The following is a 17,116-nucleotide window of genomic DNA, read 5'->3' as shown; positions in this document are numbered from 1 at the left end:
TAATCTTTTAAAAAATTTTGTTAAGATTAAGGTATACCTTATCGGAACCTTTGAAAATGAGTAAGACTTGTGGCTCGATTCAGGTTTGGACCCGTCTTCCGATTCATCCTCCGATTCTGATTCGCGAGCCATTAGCGCGAGGTAGCTTCAGTGCTTCTAATCCTCGACATCTGACTCATCTGAGGATGATTCTTCCCATGTTGCCTTGAGTGCTTTCTTTTTTGTTGTCTTAGATTTGTCGTTCTTCAGCTTTAGGCACTCGTTCTTGTAGTGACCCTTTTTGTTACATCCGAAGCAGGTCACATTTTTGTTGTTAGGGTCGGTGGTGGAGTTGATCTTCTACAGGTCATTCCTGGTGAAGTTCTTCTTTCTCTTGGTGAACATTTTTCTTACCAAGTTCACCAGGTATTCTTCGTCTTCTGAGTCTTGGTCAAGCTCACCTTCAGGTTCAGGTTTGGTTCTTAACTTTTCCTTTGAGGAACCTTCAAAAAGGGTAATACCTTTCTTAGCCTATTTTGAGTTAGTCTGCTCATAGAGTTCAAATTCACAAAATAATTCGTAAAGTTTTAATTTAGAAAGATTCTTCGAAATCTTGTAAGCATCCACGATGGATGTCCAAAGTGCATTTCGAGGAAATGCGTTTAGGGCGTACCTTATCAAGCCACGGTTCTCCATTTGGTGGCGGATGGTATGGAGCCCATTGAGGATGTCCTCTATCCTCGCGTGAAGTTGACTCGCGGATTCTCCTTCTTGCATTTTTATATTAAATAATTTATTCAAATAGAGGTCTCTTTTGATTACCTTCGCGTCGTTGGTTCCCTTGTGCAATTCGATGAGCTTGTCCCACAGTTCTTTCGTATTTTTTGTGGGTCCATGCGGTTCAGCTCTTCCTTCGTTAGCCCACATTGTAGTGTGTTGAGAGCTTTGAAATTGGTCTGGGCTTTCTTCATCATTTTTGGATTCCAATGTTTCGAGTCTATTGGGTTTCCGAAGTTGTCGATGGGAGCCTTGTAGCCTCTGGTTACGCTGAACCACTGATCGAAATCGATGTTCAGATAGACCTCCATTCACTTCTTCTAGTATGGGAAGTCGTCGCCATTGAAGAGGAGAGGACGAACAGTGTTGCATCCCCGTTTTGGGCCATTGCTCTTGCATACAATAAAAATAAACAGAGATGACCCCAAGACTTTTGGTCTTGGATTAGTAGTGTGGGATAAAAATAAAAGTTTAATAAACTAAAGAGATAAAGGAAGAAGTACTCGTCTTTATATAACTCGTGTCTAAAATAACCTCCACATCAAACTGCTCGTCGTTAATCAAAGACCTGCGTCACATGTGTAATTTATCTAATTGCATATGCTACAAATAGTTGAATCACATACCAAAATAAATAGCTAACTGCAACTCATTAGTTAACCTTGGTTAATTTCCCTCTTATTGATCTAATTAGATCTAACTAAATCCCAAATTTAATCCATCTCAATGATTATATTACATTAGATCCTTTGTTAACCGTAAACATTTCAAAACTACGTTTGATTTAAATATCCATAACATTCCACCACTACAATGGATTAAATAACTCTAATCAACCACACTCCAAATATATAACTTAATTACATATCAACTAATCCTCAACTTACATAATCATCCTTCCGATCAATCAATCTCCAACCAAACTACTCATAACTACTAGTTAAAACTATAACCAAGTAGATTAAACATTTCTAACCATTTCACCATCCAATTTTGATTTAGTTCAAGCATAATAAATTCAAAACTCACCAAGTTCCAGTGCACTCTACTGTTGACTTGTCGTCGGAACAATTGCTGCTGGAAAACTATGGCTGGAGCTGGGTGAAATCGTTGTCCCTTCAAATTAAACACCCCAATCAACAATCAATACATCCAAAACTGAGAATAAACCCCTAATTCTTAATCCACAACCTTTAACAAACAACTTACCCTCCCAGTCGATCTCTGATTTCTGATCGAAATAGTGATGTTCGATAGGGATTGCACTGTTTGGGAGATTCAGGCTTGAAGCTTTGTGTCAGACCAAAGAAAGAAGTCAAGTACAAACCCTAGAGATAGGGGAATAGCTAGAGCAGAGGATCTGGTGGCTGCAGATAGCCACCCGCAGCCAAACTCCTCGCTGGAACCCAGACCCTTTGTAAGGGAAGGATCGGGAGTGAAGGCACTAACCAAAGCAAAGATCGACTGGAGTGGTGTGGTCCAAAGGTCAGAGATGCGATGCGCAGAGATATGACGATGGAAGATCAAGGCTAGGGCTCGAATCTCCCCTCTTGGTCAAAGATCTGCTTCCATAGAGTGACAATTTGGGGGAAGGAGAATGGTAGGACGAGCTCAGGTGATCAACATAGGGGAAGGAAGGCTCAGCTGACAGTGATCGCACAACACTGGTGTTATCGAGATGGCTGAGACGCAAATAAAGGAGGAAGTCAGAGGAAGAAGAGGAAAAGAATGACATTTAGTTTAGGTTACTCTAGCGAATTCTACATATACTTAGGTTTAATCAACATAACCTAAGTTAACTCCTCAATCAACTTCCACTTGATGGTTATTCCAATCAGGCCTCCTCTGCACCAAATCTATTTATTTCCTTAAACGTGTCATACAACCTCCATTTAAATCTCGTAAAATTTCTAAAAAGTTTTATAAAATTTAATAAAATTATTTCTCAAGTAACATTTATTATTTTGTTGTTATTTATTATCATATCTTACATACGGGGTTCAACTCCCCAATTTTCATAAACATATCTCCCAACATAAAATCGATCGACCTACACCAATCAAACTTAAATGGGGCTTGACTCCCCACTGCTCATGGGTATGACTCCCAACATAAACTCGACTGGCAATATAGCCAGTTGGATCTCCGAGGCTCAGTTCCCCACTTCTCATGAGATTATCTACCAACATAAATCTGATTGGCACTATAGTCGGTCGGACCTACAAGGCTCAATTCCCCACTTCTCATGTGTATGACTCCCAACATAAACTTGACTGGTACTATAGTCAATCGGACCTCCAGGTCTCAGTTCCCCACTTCTCCTAGATATGGCTCCCAATATAAGCCCGACTAACCTTAGATCCAGTTCGATCTCCGGGGGTTAGTTCCCAATTCTCATGCTCATGACTCCCAACATAAACTCAATCGATCCTAAAGTCGGTCGGATCTTAAGGACTCAATTCTATACTTCTCATAAACATGACTCCCAATATAAATCTGACTTATCCTAGATCTAATCGAACCTCCGAGACTCAGTTCTCCATTTCTCATGAGTATGGCTCCCAATATAAGCCTGAATAGCCCTAGAGCCTGTCGTATCTATGGGATTCACTTCCCATGGGCATAGCTCCCAACAAAAGCCCAACTAGCCCTAGAGCCGGTCGGATTTTCGAGGCTCAGTTCTTCACTTCTCATGGGCATGGCTTTTAACATAAACTCAAATGGCTCTATAGCTGGTCGGATCTTCGGAGTTTAGCTCCCTAGTTTTTATGGGCTTTACTCCCAACATAAACCCAACTGGCCCTATACCCAGTTGAACCTTTGGCACTCAATTTCCCATTTATCATGGGCATGATTGCCAACATAAATCCAAACGACCCTAGAGTTGATCAGGGAGGGGGTCTCTAATGCAGGCACTTCGATACTCAAGAAATCTTTCCTCCGTCAACATTCCTGCCACCTCATCGACCACCCATATACTCAGCTTCCGAAGAGTATTAAATTTGGCATTATGATCTGGATGTATCTGGTGGGCCCCATAGGGATTAGGGAGAGTGAGAGAAGTGTATTTTAGTCATTTTAGCGATTTATTTTCCTTTAGGGTTGGACGACGACAGGGAAGGGAGGGTTCTTTTCTGCCGCCACCTCTCATACGCACCTCCTCCCCTCACACCAACTGCCACATCACCTCTAGCCACCGCTGCTGCTGCCTTCGATCGCCACAACCTCACAACCCTTACTATAGGCTAGGCCACCACCACGCATGTCACCCCCTCTCACGCACACCACTATCACAAGGTTGGGCTCACGGCACCTCTCTGTCTGGCGTTGCCTTATCAACAACCCTACAAGAGACTCCTCGCTTCACCTCTCCACATCGACGCCGATGCCGACGCCAAGCCCATAGCTCCTTAGTGCTCACTATCACCTCCCCTCACGCGAGCAACAACCGACATTTCCATCTCAGCCAAACGTAACCTTCGTTTCTCCAGCTGGCACTCCCTCTCCATTGTCAAGGGTGTTGGTTGCTATTCGGAATATCGTACCGGTTCCCCTATACAAAAATTTTGTACAAGTCCTGAACCTTTCCTAACAACCTATTGTGTTCTTTAGAAATTAAATTTTGAATCACAAACAAAACTTAACATTATTGATTCCAAATTCAATTTATCTGTTCTTAGAGGTTTAGACTTGCATCGCAAACGATGCTTAACATTCTTAATCCAAATCCACCTATGTTACAAATTTGATTAAATATTTATTTCAGAGATCGGCTTCCAGGTTAAACATGGCGAGACACTAGGCCTTCTTGGTCATGGGAGCATCCACCATTTCCTAGACAAAGCCTTTCAATGAAATTCAATATTTAATCTCCTTATAGTAACCCTAGGTTTAACCAAAAAGAACAATCGAATCACAAGTTCGAAAAAACAAAAGAAACACAAATTCGAAATATAAATCCGAAACCTAGAAATGTTAGCCTCTTGTGTTTCGTATTCATGTTGGTTGCTACTCGGAATATCGTACTGGTTCCCTTGTATAAAAAATTTGTACAAGTCCTGAACCATTTCTAATAACCTATTGTGTTCTTTAGAAATTAAATTTGGAATCGCAAACAGAACTTAACATTATTGATTCCAAATTCAATTTATCTGTTCTTAGAGGTTTAGACTTGGATTGCAAACGATGCTTAACATTATTAATCTAAATCCATCTATGTTACAAATTTGATTAAATATTTATTTCAGAGATCGGTTTCCAGGATAAACATGGCGAGACACTAGGCCTTCTTGGTTATGGGAGCATCCACCACTTCTTAGACAAAGCCTTTCAATGAAATTCAATATTTAATCTCCTTATAGTAACCCTAGGTTTAACCAATAAGAACAATCGAATCACAAGTTCGAAAAAACAAAAGAAACACAAATTTGAATCATAAATCTGAAACCTAGAAACGTTAGCCTCTTGTGTTTGGTATTTCAAGATCTAAACAAAAAGATGAACTAGTTATGATGCGGAAATTAATAACTAGTTATACCTTTTGTAGCTTATAGACCTCATGATCTTCTATCGTATTCCTCTTCTTATCTCGGACGTCGTGTGGGCGACGATCTACTGAGACAAGAATCCACCCAAGCTTCCTTCTTCTCCAAGCATGTTTTGGCCACCACCTATCTTCAAGAGATGAAGAACTTTCGGCCACCAACCAAGCTCCAAGGGATGCTAAGAAACAAAGCCTCCTTTCTCTACTTCTTCTCCAAGCAAAGTTCGGCCACCAACAAGCTCCTTCAGAGTTGATACCACTAGCCACCAAAGAAGAAGAAAAGGAGGAGAGGAAGAAGATGAGGGTCGGCCACCACAAGGAAGAGAAGAGAGGAATACTTGATGATGTATTGTTGTGAGGTGAGGCACCTCTACCCTCTCTTTTATATTCCTTGGTCTTGGCAAATAAGGAAAGCTTTAATTAAAACTTCCTTAATTTCCTTGCCAATGAAAGGAAAATTTAATTGATAAAAAATTTCCTTTTCTCTTATTAATGGCCGACCACCTCAAATCCTCCAAGCAAGGAAAGTTTAAACACAAAATTAAAACTTCCTAATTTGTTTTCGAAAATTTTTAAAATAAAATTTTCACTTTTAAAAATTCCCTTCATGGTTGGTTATAAAAGGAAACTTTTATAAATTAAAATCTTTCTATTAAAACATGTGGATGATTTCAATAAGCAAAGTTTTTCTCCAAAATTAAAATCTTCCCTTTAATCTAAAAATAAGGAAAGATATCAAACCTTTCTCTTAATTCTTTGTAGAAACTATAAAAGGTAAATTTTAATTTTAAAACTTTCTTTTAAAAACATGAGGATGGTTACAAAAAAGGAAAGTTTTATCAAAAATTAAAATCTTCCTTTTAACTACAAATAAGAAAAGATATCAAACCTTTCTCTTAATCTTTTGTAGAAAGTTATAAAAGGAAAGATTTAAATTTTAAACTCTCTTTTAAAACCATGACTTCCACAGAATGAAATATTTTAAAATAAACTCCTTTTATTTTTAATATGGTCGGCCACCTAAGCTTGGGCTCCAAGCTAGGGTCGGCCACACCTCAACCCATCCAAGATTTATCTTGGCCAACCCTTGTTTGGGCTCCAAGCTTGGCTTGGCTGGCCACCTAAGGATGGGTAAGAAGATGGGTATAGGTGGGTATAAGACTTTATAAATAAGAGGCTACGACAGGGACCAAGAGGAGGAATTTGTTTTGGTCTCCCGATGAACTTGAGCTTCCCGTGTTCGTCCCGAACGCCCAACTCGAGTTCATCAATAATATCTCATTCCACTAAAGAGTTATTATTGAACTACCGCACCAATCTCATATTAATATATGGGCTCCTTCTTATCATGAGTGTGTTAGTCTCCCTGTGTTTAAGATATAGAATGTCCAGTAATTAAATGAGTTACTGACAACTCACTTATGCTATGTTTACTCTAGAGTGTGGATGACGAAAGGAAAGGAATCAACGATAGAAAGTTATCTTTGGAGGAAGAGAAAAGAAAGGGTGAAGAAATCTTTTCCTTTGCACACTTGTTTACCTTGATAGAGGAAGGTGAATACTTATGATGTAATTTTGTAAATAAAAAAGGGTGCATGCGTCATTTTTTTGGTACATAGTGTAATTTTGTGAGTTAAAAAGGTTACATGCGTCATTTTTTTTTGGTATATGGTGTAATTTTGTGAATGCAAAAGGGGTACATGCGTCATTTTTTTTCCATCCGCTGCTTTCCGTCCGATTTTGAAGTGATCGATTTTGGCTCCAAAATTATCCGCTGATGGATTGCGTTACTTTTCCTTCAAAAAATTTTAATGAAGTAAACGGCGGAAACTTTTCCACCGTGGAAACTTTTCCTTAATTTTACTTTCCACTCTCCCAAGTAAACAGAGCCTTAATTAATATATAGCTCCAAGAGTAGTACCACTCATCTTTATTATTATGTCGTACTAAGTCCACCTGCAGGGTTTACTTGACAATTCTTATGAGCTCCTCAAGGGGACATCATTAATCTAGATTACTAGGACACAGTTTCATTCTATAATCAACAACACACCATATAAATAATACAATTTTCTAACTTATCGGGCTTATTGATTTATCGAACTAAATCACACCCTTTGATAAATTAAAGAAATAAATATTGAATATATATGTTTATTATTATATCATGATTAAGAGCACACACTTCCATAATAACAAAGGTCTTGTTCTTTTATGTAGTCAGTATAAAAAGAACTTACCTTAAATGGTCCTGCTCAATACACTCAGAGTGTACTAGGGTAATTTTATAGTCAAGATAAACTAATACCAAATTAAATTACGACTATTCCAATGGTTTGTTCTTATGTATCTTAGTCGTGAGCAACTATTTATAATTTATAAGGAATTGATAACATGATCTTCTGTGTGTGACACCACACACCATATTATTTACAATATAAATTAATTGAACAACTACACTTAACATATAAATGTAGATATTGTTGGAACCCCAAGGTTGTTTTGGTGTGATCAACAAGTTAAGTTAGGTCCTGCGTTGTTTCTAACCTTGTGTCTAAGTGTGCAGGAGCTTAGGAGCACAGGTACTCGAGCGGAAGACGCAGCTAGCGAGAAGGACGGCACGCTATGCGTCCGAGGGATGAGGTGCTGCGGAAGAGTACACCGGTGGACAAGAAGGAAGTGCGCGCGGTGGTTCCAAGCGGAAGATTGCTCGGGGAGCAAGAGACTAGCGAAGGTCGGCCGGTGCGGGATCTGCGGATGAGTACCACGTGGGCGAGAAGGAACACGCGAGGACGGAGGAAGCACGCCGAGAAGACCGGAAGATGGGTTCGGGTGAGCCATATTGAAGGCCGAGATCACCCAAGCTAGCGGAGCCGGAGCGAAAGACCCGGACTAAGACGAGCCGAACCGAGTTGAACCGGAGTCGAAAAGTCAACTTATGTTGACCTTAGGGCTCCGGGCTCCGGGCCCAACCGGGCGCCCGGAATCGACTTTTCAACAGGATCGAGTTTTGACTCGATCCAACCGTTGGGGATAAAATTTATCCCCCCGACCGGACCAAGACTATAAATATAGCCTTGGTCCGGAAGCTTCACAAAGAACTCACGATTGTAAATCAGTGCTTGCACACTCTCTTTAGTCTAAGCTTCTGTTTTCGGCTTCTCCGTCCGAAGGAGTTTTATTGAGCTTAATCTTCCTTGGATTAACAACCACATCGGTTGTAACCAAGTAAATCTTTTGTGCCTCGCTTTTCTTTATGCTTTTAATTTATCTGCTTAACTTAATTATGCAAGTGTTAGCCTAAAGAGTTCGAGGAGGGTTTGCTTTCTTTTTTGTGTTAGCAGGATATCCAACAACCCCCTCCTAGCCGGCCCAACGGTCCTACAGGAAGGCCTAACTGGGAAGCAAAACGATGGCCGGAGCTAGCGACTACCCACCTGCATTCGAGGGGGAGTTTTCCATCTGGAAACAAAACATGGAGGTATACCTTAACTCAAATTCTGATATTTCTTTAATAATGAAATTTGGTTATGAAGAACCAAAGAACACGAACGGAGAAGGACTCGATCTACGCCTCTGGAACGAAAAGCAATGTGAGGAGTCTATGGCAAATGGGCGAGCAAAATATTATCTTCTGAATGTAATACCAAAGGAAGATTTCAAAAAGGTCGCAGATTATGAAAGCGCAAAAGAACTTTGGGAAAAGTTCTTGCAGCTCTACGAAGAACCTTCAGAAGCTGACACCTCAATAGACACCGAGCCACCGACAGAAGAGTCCGAAATCAAGATAAGTACTACAAAAGCCGAAGTACATCCCGAGATCGATGACGGGGGAGAATCTTCGGAAGAAAGCAACTCGATAGGGGGAGAATCAATTACTGACAAGGTAAGTCAGGTATGGACTCGAACCTCTGATCAATTGAATGATTCAATCGAATAATTGCCTGAAAATTTTTGTGAATCATCGAAAGAGTTTTTTATATTAGAAAATCAATTGTCAAACTTATCCTGCAAATTTGAAATATTATCGAAAGAGTTCTTCGAATTTCAAAATATCTTAACAAAAGAATTTTGCAAGTTGGAAACTTTGCTAAAAAACTTTTGTGAATCACAAAGAAGTTTTTCGAAAGAATTATACAACTTAGAAATATTATCGAAAACTTTTTCTGGTCCTAAAAATTTGGAAGTACAAATTACTTTATTGAAAAAGTTTTATGAATTAGAAATTGATTCATCGAAAAATATTTTCGGATTAAGAAACCTATTATTAATAGATTCCTGCAAATTCTTATTGTTAAAAAATTCTGGCAAATTATAAAATATTCTTTCAAACGAATTTTGCATATTACCGAAAGATTTTTTTTATATTATTGAGGAATTTTATCAAGTTAGAATTTATGCTATTTGAATATTTTTGTGAAGTTGAAATTCAAAAAATAATAGAAATTAACATGATACAAATTGTTGCATGTTTAATATTTGTGGCTTTAAATTTGAAACAGTGTGATTTAAGAAGTTTTGATAAATTAAAATGGACATTTAAATCCTGTTGATAAAGAGCATTAGAACAACAATTAAATAAATGCAAAGAAAATTTTTTACGTTATTAATTTTGCTAAATTTTCTTAGAATGATTTTTTTTTGGTGAAAATTATTGCAAAATTTTCAAAGTTCTCGAAATTGCTCTAAAAGGATCTTAATGACTTAGAAATTCTTTTGTTTAGAGGTATTTTTTTTCTAAGTCTTTAACCCTTAGATTATTTTTCTTGAAACCCCATTTTTATTGTGATCAAAGGGGGAGAAGAGAAAGTATAAGTCTAGGGGGAGGTAGAGAAAATTGAAATTTTCTATTAAATTCTATTAAAATTTAATTTTATCTATCATGTTGCATGTTATTGCAATAAACTGTTTAATTTCATATCTATTTTTGTCCCTAGCTTAACTTGGGTTGATCACACCAAAAAGGGGGAGATTGTTGGAACCCCAAGGTTGTTTTGGTGTGATCAACAAGTTAAGTTAGGTCCTGCGTTGTTTCTAACCTTATGTCTAAGTGTGCAGGAGCTTAGGAGCACAGGTACTCGAGCGGAAGCCAGCGTCAGAAAGGGGCTGGTCCGCCGGAGGCGGACGAGAAGGAAGTGCGGTGGTTCCGAGGCGAAAGCCGAAGCGGAAGATTGCTCGGGAGCAAGAGACGCGCGAAGGTCGGCACGGGTGCGGCCAGGGGAAGTCTGGATGAGTACAGTGGGCGAGAAGGAACACGCAATTCCGAGGGGAAGCCGAGGAAGCACGCTCGAGAAGACCGGAAGATGGGTTGGGTGAGCCCTATTCCAGGCCGAGATCACCAAGCTAGCGGAGCGAGCAGACCCGGACCAAGACGGCGAGACGAGTTGAACCGGAGTCGAAAAGTCAACTTATGTTGACCTTAGGGCTCCGGGTGCCCGGAACCATTCCGGGCGCCCGGAACCGACCGGGGCGCCCGGAACCCTTCCGGGCGCCCGGAATTGACTTTTCAACAAGATCGAGTTTTGACTCGATCCAACCGTTGGGGGATAAAATTTATCCCCCCCAGGGCGCCCGGAACCCTTCCAGGCGCCCGGACCAAGACTATAAATATAGCCTTGGTCCATAAGCTTAAACACAAAGAACTCACTGATTGTAAATCCAGTGCTTGCACACTCTCTTTTAGTCTAAGCTTCTATTTTCTGCACTTCAACGCTGTATGAGGCTTCTCCGCCCGAAGGAGTTTTATTGAGCTTAATCTTCCTTGGATTAACAACCACATCGGTTGTAACCAAGTAAATCTTTTGTGCCTCGCTTTTCTTTATGCTTTTAATTTATCTGCTTAACTTAATTATGCAAGTGTTAGCCTAAAGACTTCGAGGAGGGTTTGCTTTCTTTTTTGTATTAGCAGGATATCCAACAACCCCCTCCTATCCGGCCCAACGGTCCTACAGATATTTGACTAGTGTGATTCTTTATTTCAAAATAAATGTTTACAAAAAATTAGGCTTTTAGTATACACTCTAACAATCTCCCACTTATACTAAAAGACTATGTTGTCATAAACACTGCCATACATCTGATTCCCATTCCTTCAACATGTCGATCAAAAGATTTCACCGAAAGGGCCTTAGTGAAAGGATCTATTAGGTTATCTGCTGATGTAATCTTGGCAACAACAACTTCTCCTCGCTTTACGATGTCTCGTGTCAGGTGGTACTTGCGCTCTATGTGTTTACTCGCCTTATGTGTAACGCCCGAAAATTCTCCAAACTATTTTAGAAATATAGTATGATTTTTCTGGAATTATTAGATATTTTTCCGGAATTTTCCGAGTAGCGGAAGTAGCAAAAATAAATATAAACGAAAACGGCCTAAGCGGGAATCGAACCCGAGACCTTTGGTTTAAGGGATAATGATAGTAACCAGTGAACCCAGCAGGGCCGTGCTGAAAGGAAGGAGAACCAAATATATTTATATTAGAGTTGGGTTCATTAAACCACTTAATATAAATTAAAAACTTAAAGAGGATTTGGTTTATTTTAGAAGTTGGTTCGGCAATTCTCTCTTCACCGAAGCCCTCACGCCACTTCCTCTTCTTTCTCCTTCTCTCGGCGCCAACCACAAGGGAACACCTAGGGTTCCCTCCCTAGGGCCCTAAGAGCACTTTCCGGCGACGACTCCAACACGAAAAAGATTCTTCTCCGCGAGAGGAACGCGAGGACGTAAGCGGTTCGTCGAGAGGATCAGTTTTCCGGGAAACTTAGCGAATAGAATCGTAAGAAAACCTTGCGATTGAGGTAAGAAACCCCTCACCTGCAGTATAATTGCTCTCGCTTGTTAGTTTTAGCGTTAGTTCAATAGTTTGACAGTTTCAGGTTTAGGGTGTGCTTTTAGTGCACACCAAGCATTCGGTAGAATGCTCAGTTCAGAAGGATGCACCAATGAGCGTCCTAACAATATGTAAAATGTATTAGAAACATTTTCTCAGTTTATTAACAGTTATTACAGCTATATGGATCAGATATCCATTGGGTGGGCTCCCACCGTAGCCTCTAGGTTTAGATAACCTAGCTCTAGGTTCAGATAACCTAGAACAACAAAGTAAAATAAAACAGATTCAGTATTTTACTTTTATTCAGTTGGCATCGTGCTTGGATCAGATATCCATGGGCTGGACTCCACAGTCGTCCCTAGGTTCAGATAACCTAGTAACCTGCTGGATGTTGCCAGGGCCCCAGCAGCATGTTCCCCAGCAGCATGTTTAGTATTTTCATCTATTATATGTATAGTTTTCAAATTTGAAACCCGTGATGAGAACACCAATTTAGCTTTCAGTTCAGTTCAGGTCCAGTTTACATGATTTGAGTTCATGTACAGATTTAGACATATGCATGACTAGTTCAGTTTCATGCTCAGTTTATATGTTATGCCATGTTTCAGTTCCAGTTTATGCTTGTTTGATATGCCATGCCATGCTTGCATGTTCAGTATGTTTTTCAAACAACATGATTTAAAATCATATTTGCATCGTATGCATGATTTAGTGAGGTAGATGGTTTCTTACTAAGCTTTAAGCTTACAGATACTATTTTTCTTATACTGCAGATGCCGGTAAAAGGAAAATAGACTAGCAGTGGAGGCTGGAGGTCAATGCGGAAATGGTGTGTGTGTGGAACTGGAATGAAAGATCTCAGGGCTCTAACAAACTTTATTTATGCTTTAGAACTCATTAGCAAATTTCAATTCAGCATAGGAACTTTAGTATTTCCATGTTTAACATAAGCTAACGAATCATGCTTTTGATTATGCTTAGAATGTTAAATATATGATGTTAGAATGTTAGTATTCACATTCTTGAGTGTTTTCATGTATCTAGAACTGGTATCTGTGAGTTGTGGCACGTTCCAGTGCCGGAAAGTCCTGAAATCAGAAACTCTGATTTCATATCAGAGTTGGATCGGTCTGCCGACCGATCCGTTACAGTATCAGGATCCTCGATCGGTCACCGACCGATCTCGGGACGAAATCGGCAGTCACTGATCGGTCTGCCGACCGATCAGTGAGCAGCTGGATCGGTCAGCAGACCGATCCAGCCAGGGTTCGCGGGGGCGCCGGTGGATCGTTCCACGGACCGATCCAAGGCTTTAATTTCACCTCCCAGTGTAACTATGAATATTTAGAAGGTAGTTAGGTATGAAATTCCCTTCTCACCAAGTTAACAGAGGCAGCTACAATAGTTTTAGTAAAAATTTTTATTTTACCCAGTTTTCCGCCCAGTAGCATCCGTAGTTAATGTAGCGATCCGGCTCACAGCCTAGTACCCAGGAGTTGGGTCGTTACATTATGGGCTCATGGTTCCTTCGAGTTTGCTACTATACCACTATTATCACAATAAATTGTGATGATTTTGGGCAAACCAGGAATCACATCTAAGTCCATTAGGAAGTTCCTAAGCCATACAGCTTCTTTGGCTACCCAGCAGCCTACTCCCCCGGTCACTCCAGTACCGAACCTCACGACTCCAGTAATCTCAGAGGTTGTACCAGCTAGCCCCAGTAGCTGAGACTAAGAGAGAAGCTTACCTTATCCGGTGGCAAAGAATTAAGCCCGAGAACTTCTCAGGCACCAGTGAACCATGGGCATGGTTTAAAACACTGGAAAGCACAATGGAGCTTCTAGACGGCGCACGAAAAGGTGAAGTGTGCCTCATTCTGCAGACGCCCGCATGTGGTGGGAGCGGATTTAGACGAAGTGGCCAGAAATCGGATGACATGGGCCAACTTAAGAATTCTTGAGGAATTCTTTCACATGCAAGTCACAAACCGACATTATGACGAGTTTACCGAATTTCGTCAAGGCAACCTATCAGTTCGGGAGGCCGTGAAGAAATTCAACAGTTAACCGTCTGTGTCCGAACTAGTCACCGGAGAAGGAACGAGACGCTTGATCTTGAAAATGCTCGGACCGAGATCAATGAATGTGGTGGTGTTCATAGACCACAAACCACGGAGGAGCTAGTGAGTAGTGCCTCGATCACCAGCACAGCATCACCCAGCAGAAGCAGGTTTCCACAGAGTCCAAGGGACAAGCTAGCTCGGTACTCAACAGAAACAACAGGGACATAGCTCCAACTGGAAGGGAAACGTAAGGCAAGCAGTGACCCAAAAGGAGGACCAGCTAGAAAATATTCCAGACACCCCAAGTGTGCTACTTGTGGGAAACATCATCCAGGAGTCTGCCGCAAGGGTACGCGAGGTTGTTTTGAATGTGGACAGGAAGGACACATGGCTAAGCAATGCCCAAACAAGGTCTTCCTCGGCCTCACCGGATGGAGCTCGGCCGAGTTACACGGATGTATTGTCTTAGATGGTCCCGGAAGGCATTAAAGCCCCACAACTACCACAAATGCCGGATTTTCTCGACGAGAGGCGTAGCAAATGCCTCGATTGTCACAGTCGATCGGTTTTTCTGACATAATGCTGCTTTATTCGAATCTGGGCAACCCATTCTTATGTATCCGTGGCATTTGCCGAAAACTAGCAACACCTCGAGTACTCAATAGTGTTACAACGCTACCCTCGGAGACATTATGGCATCTACGCACTGGCTGCAGCAAACAGAGAGAGCTTTTGGTGATCCGATAGTGCTAGAAATGAATGACTACGATGTCATCTTTGGAATGGATTTTACGATCGGATCGGCGCTTCTATAGAGAAGCGAATTATATTCCAACTCAAGGCGAGATTTTGAGTACACGGGAAGCCAAAGAGGAAAGCTGGAAGTTTCTCTCGGCATTGAAAGCACAACAGCTATTGGATTCGGGATGCGTGGGATTTTTAGCAAATGTAGTCAACACCGCCGGGACAAGAACCAACGGATCGAGGTTGAGTCGTTTGTGACTACCAGTCTTCAAGAGCTACCAGGGCTTAGCACAGCATGGAGATTGAATTCGAGATAGAGCTCATTCCGGACAAATCCAATTTCCAAGGCACCATATCGCATGGCTCCAGCAGAAATGAAGAGCAACTTCAGGAGCTTCTTGACAAGGGTTTCATCGCCTAGTCACTCACCATGGGGAGCACTGTGTTGTTCGTGAAGAAGAAGGATGGAAGCATGCGCCTGTGCATAGACTACCGTGCCTTGAACGGTCACAATTTAAAACAGTACCCTCTCCCGGGATAGATGACTGTTTGACCCATAAAGGAGCCGGTGTTCTCTAAAATTGACCTCGGATCGGATATCACGTGTTAGAGTCAAGAAAGGTGATATACCTAAAACAACTTTCGGGCCAGATACGGACACTATGAGTTCGTAGTCATGCCTTTGGCGTGACAAATGCTCCAACTACTTTCATGGACCTCATGAGCAGGGTATTCAGGGAATACTTAGACAAGTTTGTCATCGTGTTCATCGATGACATTCTTATCTATTCGTGCACTCAGGGGACCATGCGGAGCATAGACAGCAGATCCTTCAGCAGAACCAGTTGTACGCCAAATTCACGAAATGTGAATTACCGCTCCAAGTAGCCTTTCTCGGTCACATCATCTCCAAAGATGGTGTTATGGTAGATCCCAAGAAGATAGAGGCAGTAAGTAACGGAAGAGACCCAAGAACGCCAGTGAAATCGAAGCTTTCTGGGATTAGCAGGCTACTACAGGAAATTCGTAGAGGACTTCTCCAGGATATCCTCACCGGGAAGAACAAGAAATTTCAGTGGACTGCGAGAACAGCTTTAGCGAACTAAAATGGAGATTGACGGTGCTCCTATTTTAGCTATACTGAAAGCAACTTGACATCTACAGTGACGCCTCTAAGTTGGGACTAGGAGCCGTACTGATGCAAAATGGCAAGGTGATCGCCTATGCCTCCAGACAACTCAAGGATTATGAGAAGAACTACCCTACTCATGACCTTGAGCTTGCAGCAGTCGTCTTCTCTCTCAAAATTTGGAGACACTACTTATATGGAGCTCAGTGCAGAGTGTATACAGATCATCAGAGTTTGAAGTACTTCTTCACTCAGAAGGATCTGAATATGCGACAGCGCAGGTGGCTTGAGTTGGTCAAAGATTATGACATAGACATCCTCTACCATCCAGGGAAAGCTAATAAGGTAGCAGACGCACTCAGCAGGAAGTCCAACGCTATCTTATTATCTTTAGCAGCTATGTCACCACCCCTAAGGAAGGAGATTACAGCCTTTAGTCTCGAGCTTATAGTCGGACAACTTTCCACTATGTCCTTAGCATCTACCTTGCTTGATGATATCTAGACAGCTCAGGAGCAGGATCCTGAAATCCAGAAAATCAAGCAAAGGTTAGCAGAATCAGAAAGTGGAGAGTTGAGTGTCTTGGGTAGTGTCCGTGGTGATGACTTTGTGTTCCCGATCGGGAGGAACTACAGCAATTCTAGACGAGGCTCACAGGACTCCTTATGATGCATCCTGGTTCCACCAAAATGTATCAAGACACGAAGAAACGTTTTGGTGGCCCGGGATGAGCGAGATATCGGAAGATCGTCGCCTAACTTTGTCGGAGGGTTAAGGCGAACATCGGCGACGGGAGGAGTTCAGGAAATGATTCAGAATGGAAGTGGGAGGATATCTCTATGGATTTCATAGTGGGATTACGAACCACGAATGGTTTTGACGCCATCCGGGTAATAGTCGACAGGTTGACTAAATCGGCCCACTTCTTAGCTATCAGAATATTCCATGGAGCAGCTAGCTCGGTTGTATCTCAAGGAGATAGTCGGGCTACATGGAGTCCGAACTATTATATCCAGACAGAGATTTACATCACACTTACGGAAGTGT

The sequence above is a fragment of the Zingiber officinale genome, chromosome 5B (assembly GCF_018446385.1).
Source record: "Zingiber officinale cultivar Zhangliang chromosome 5B, Zo_v1.1, whole genome shotgun sequence".
In the NCBI taxonomy this organism is placed as follows: domain Eukaryota; kingdom Viridiplantae; phylum Streptophyta; class Magnoliopsida; order Zingiberales; family Zingiberaceae; genus Zingiber; species Zingiber officinale.
The sequence above is the reverse complement of the archived record's forward strand: the minus strand, read 5'-3'. Positions refer to the sequence as shown.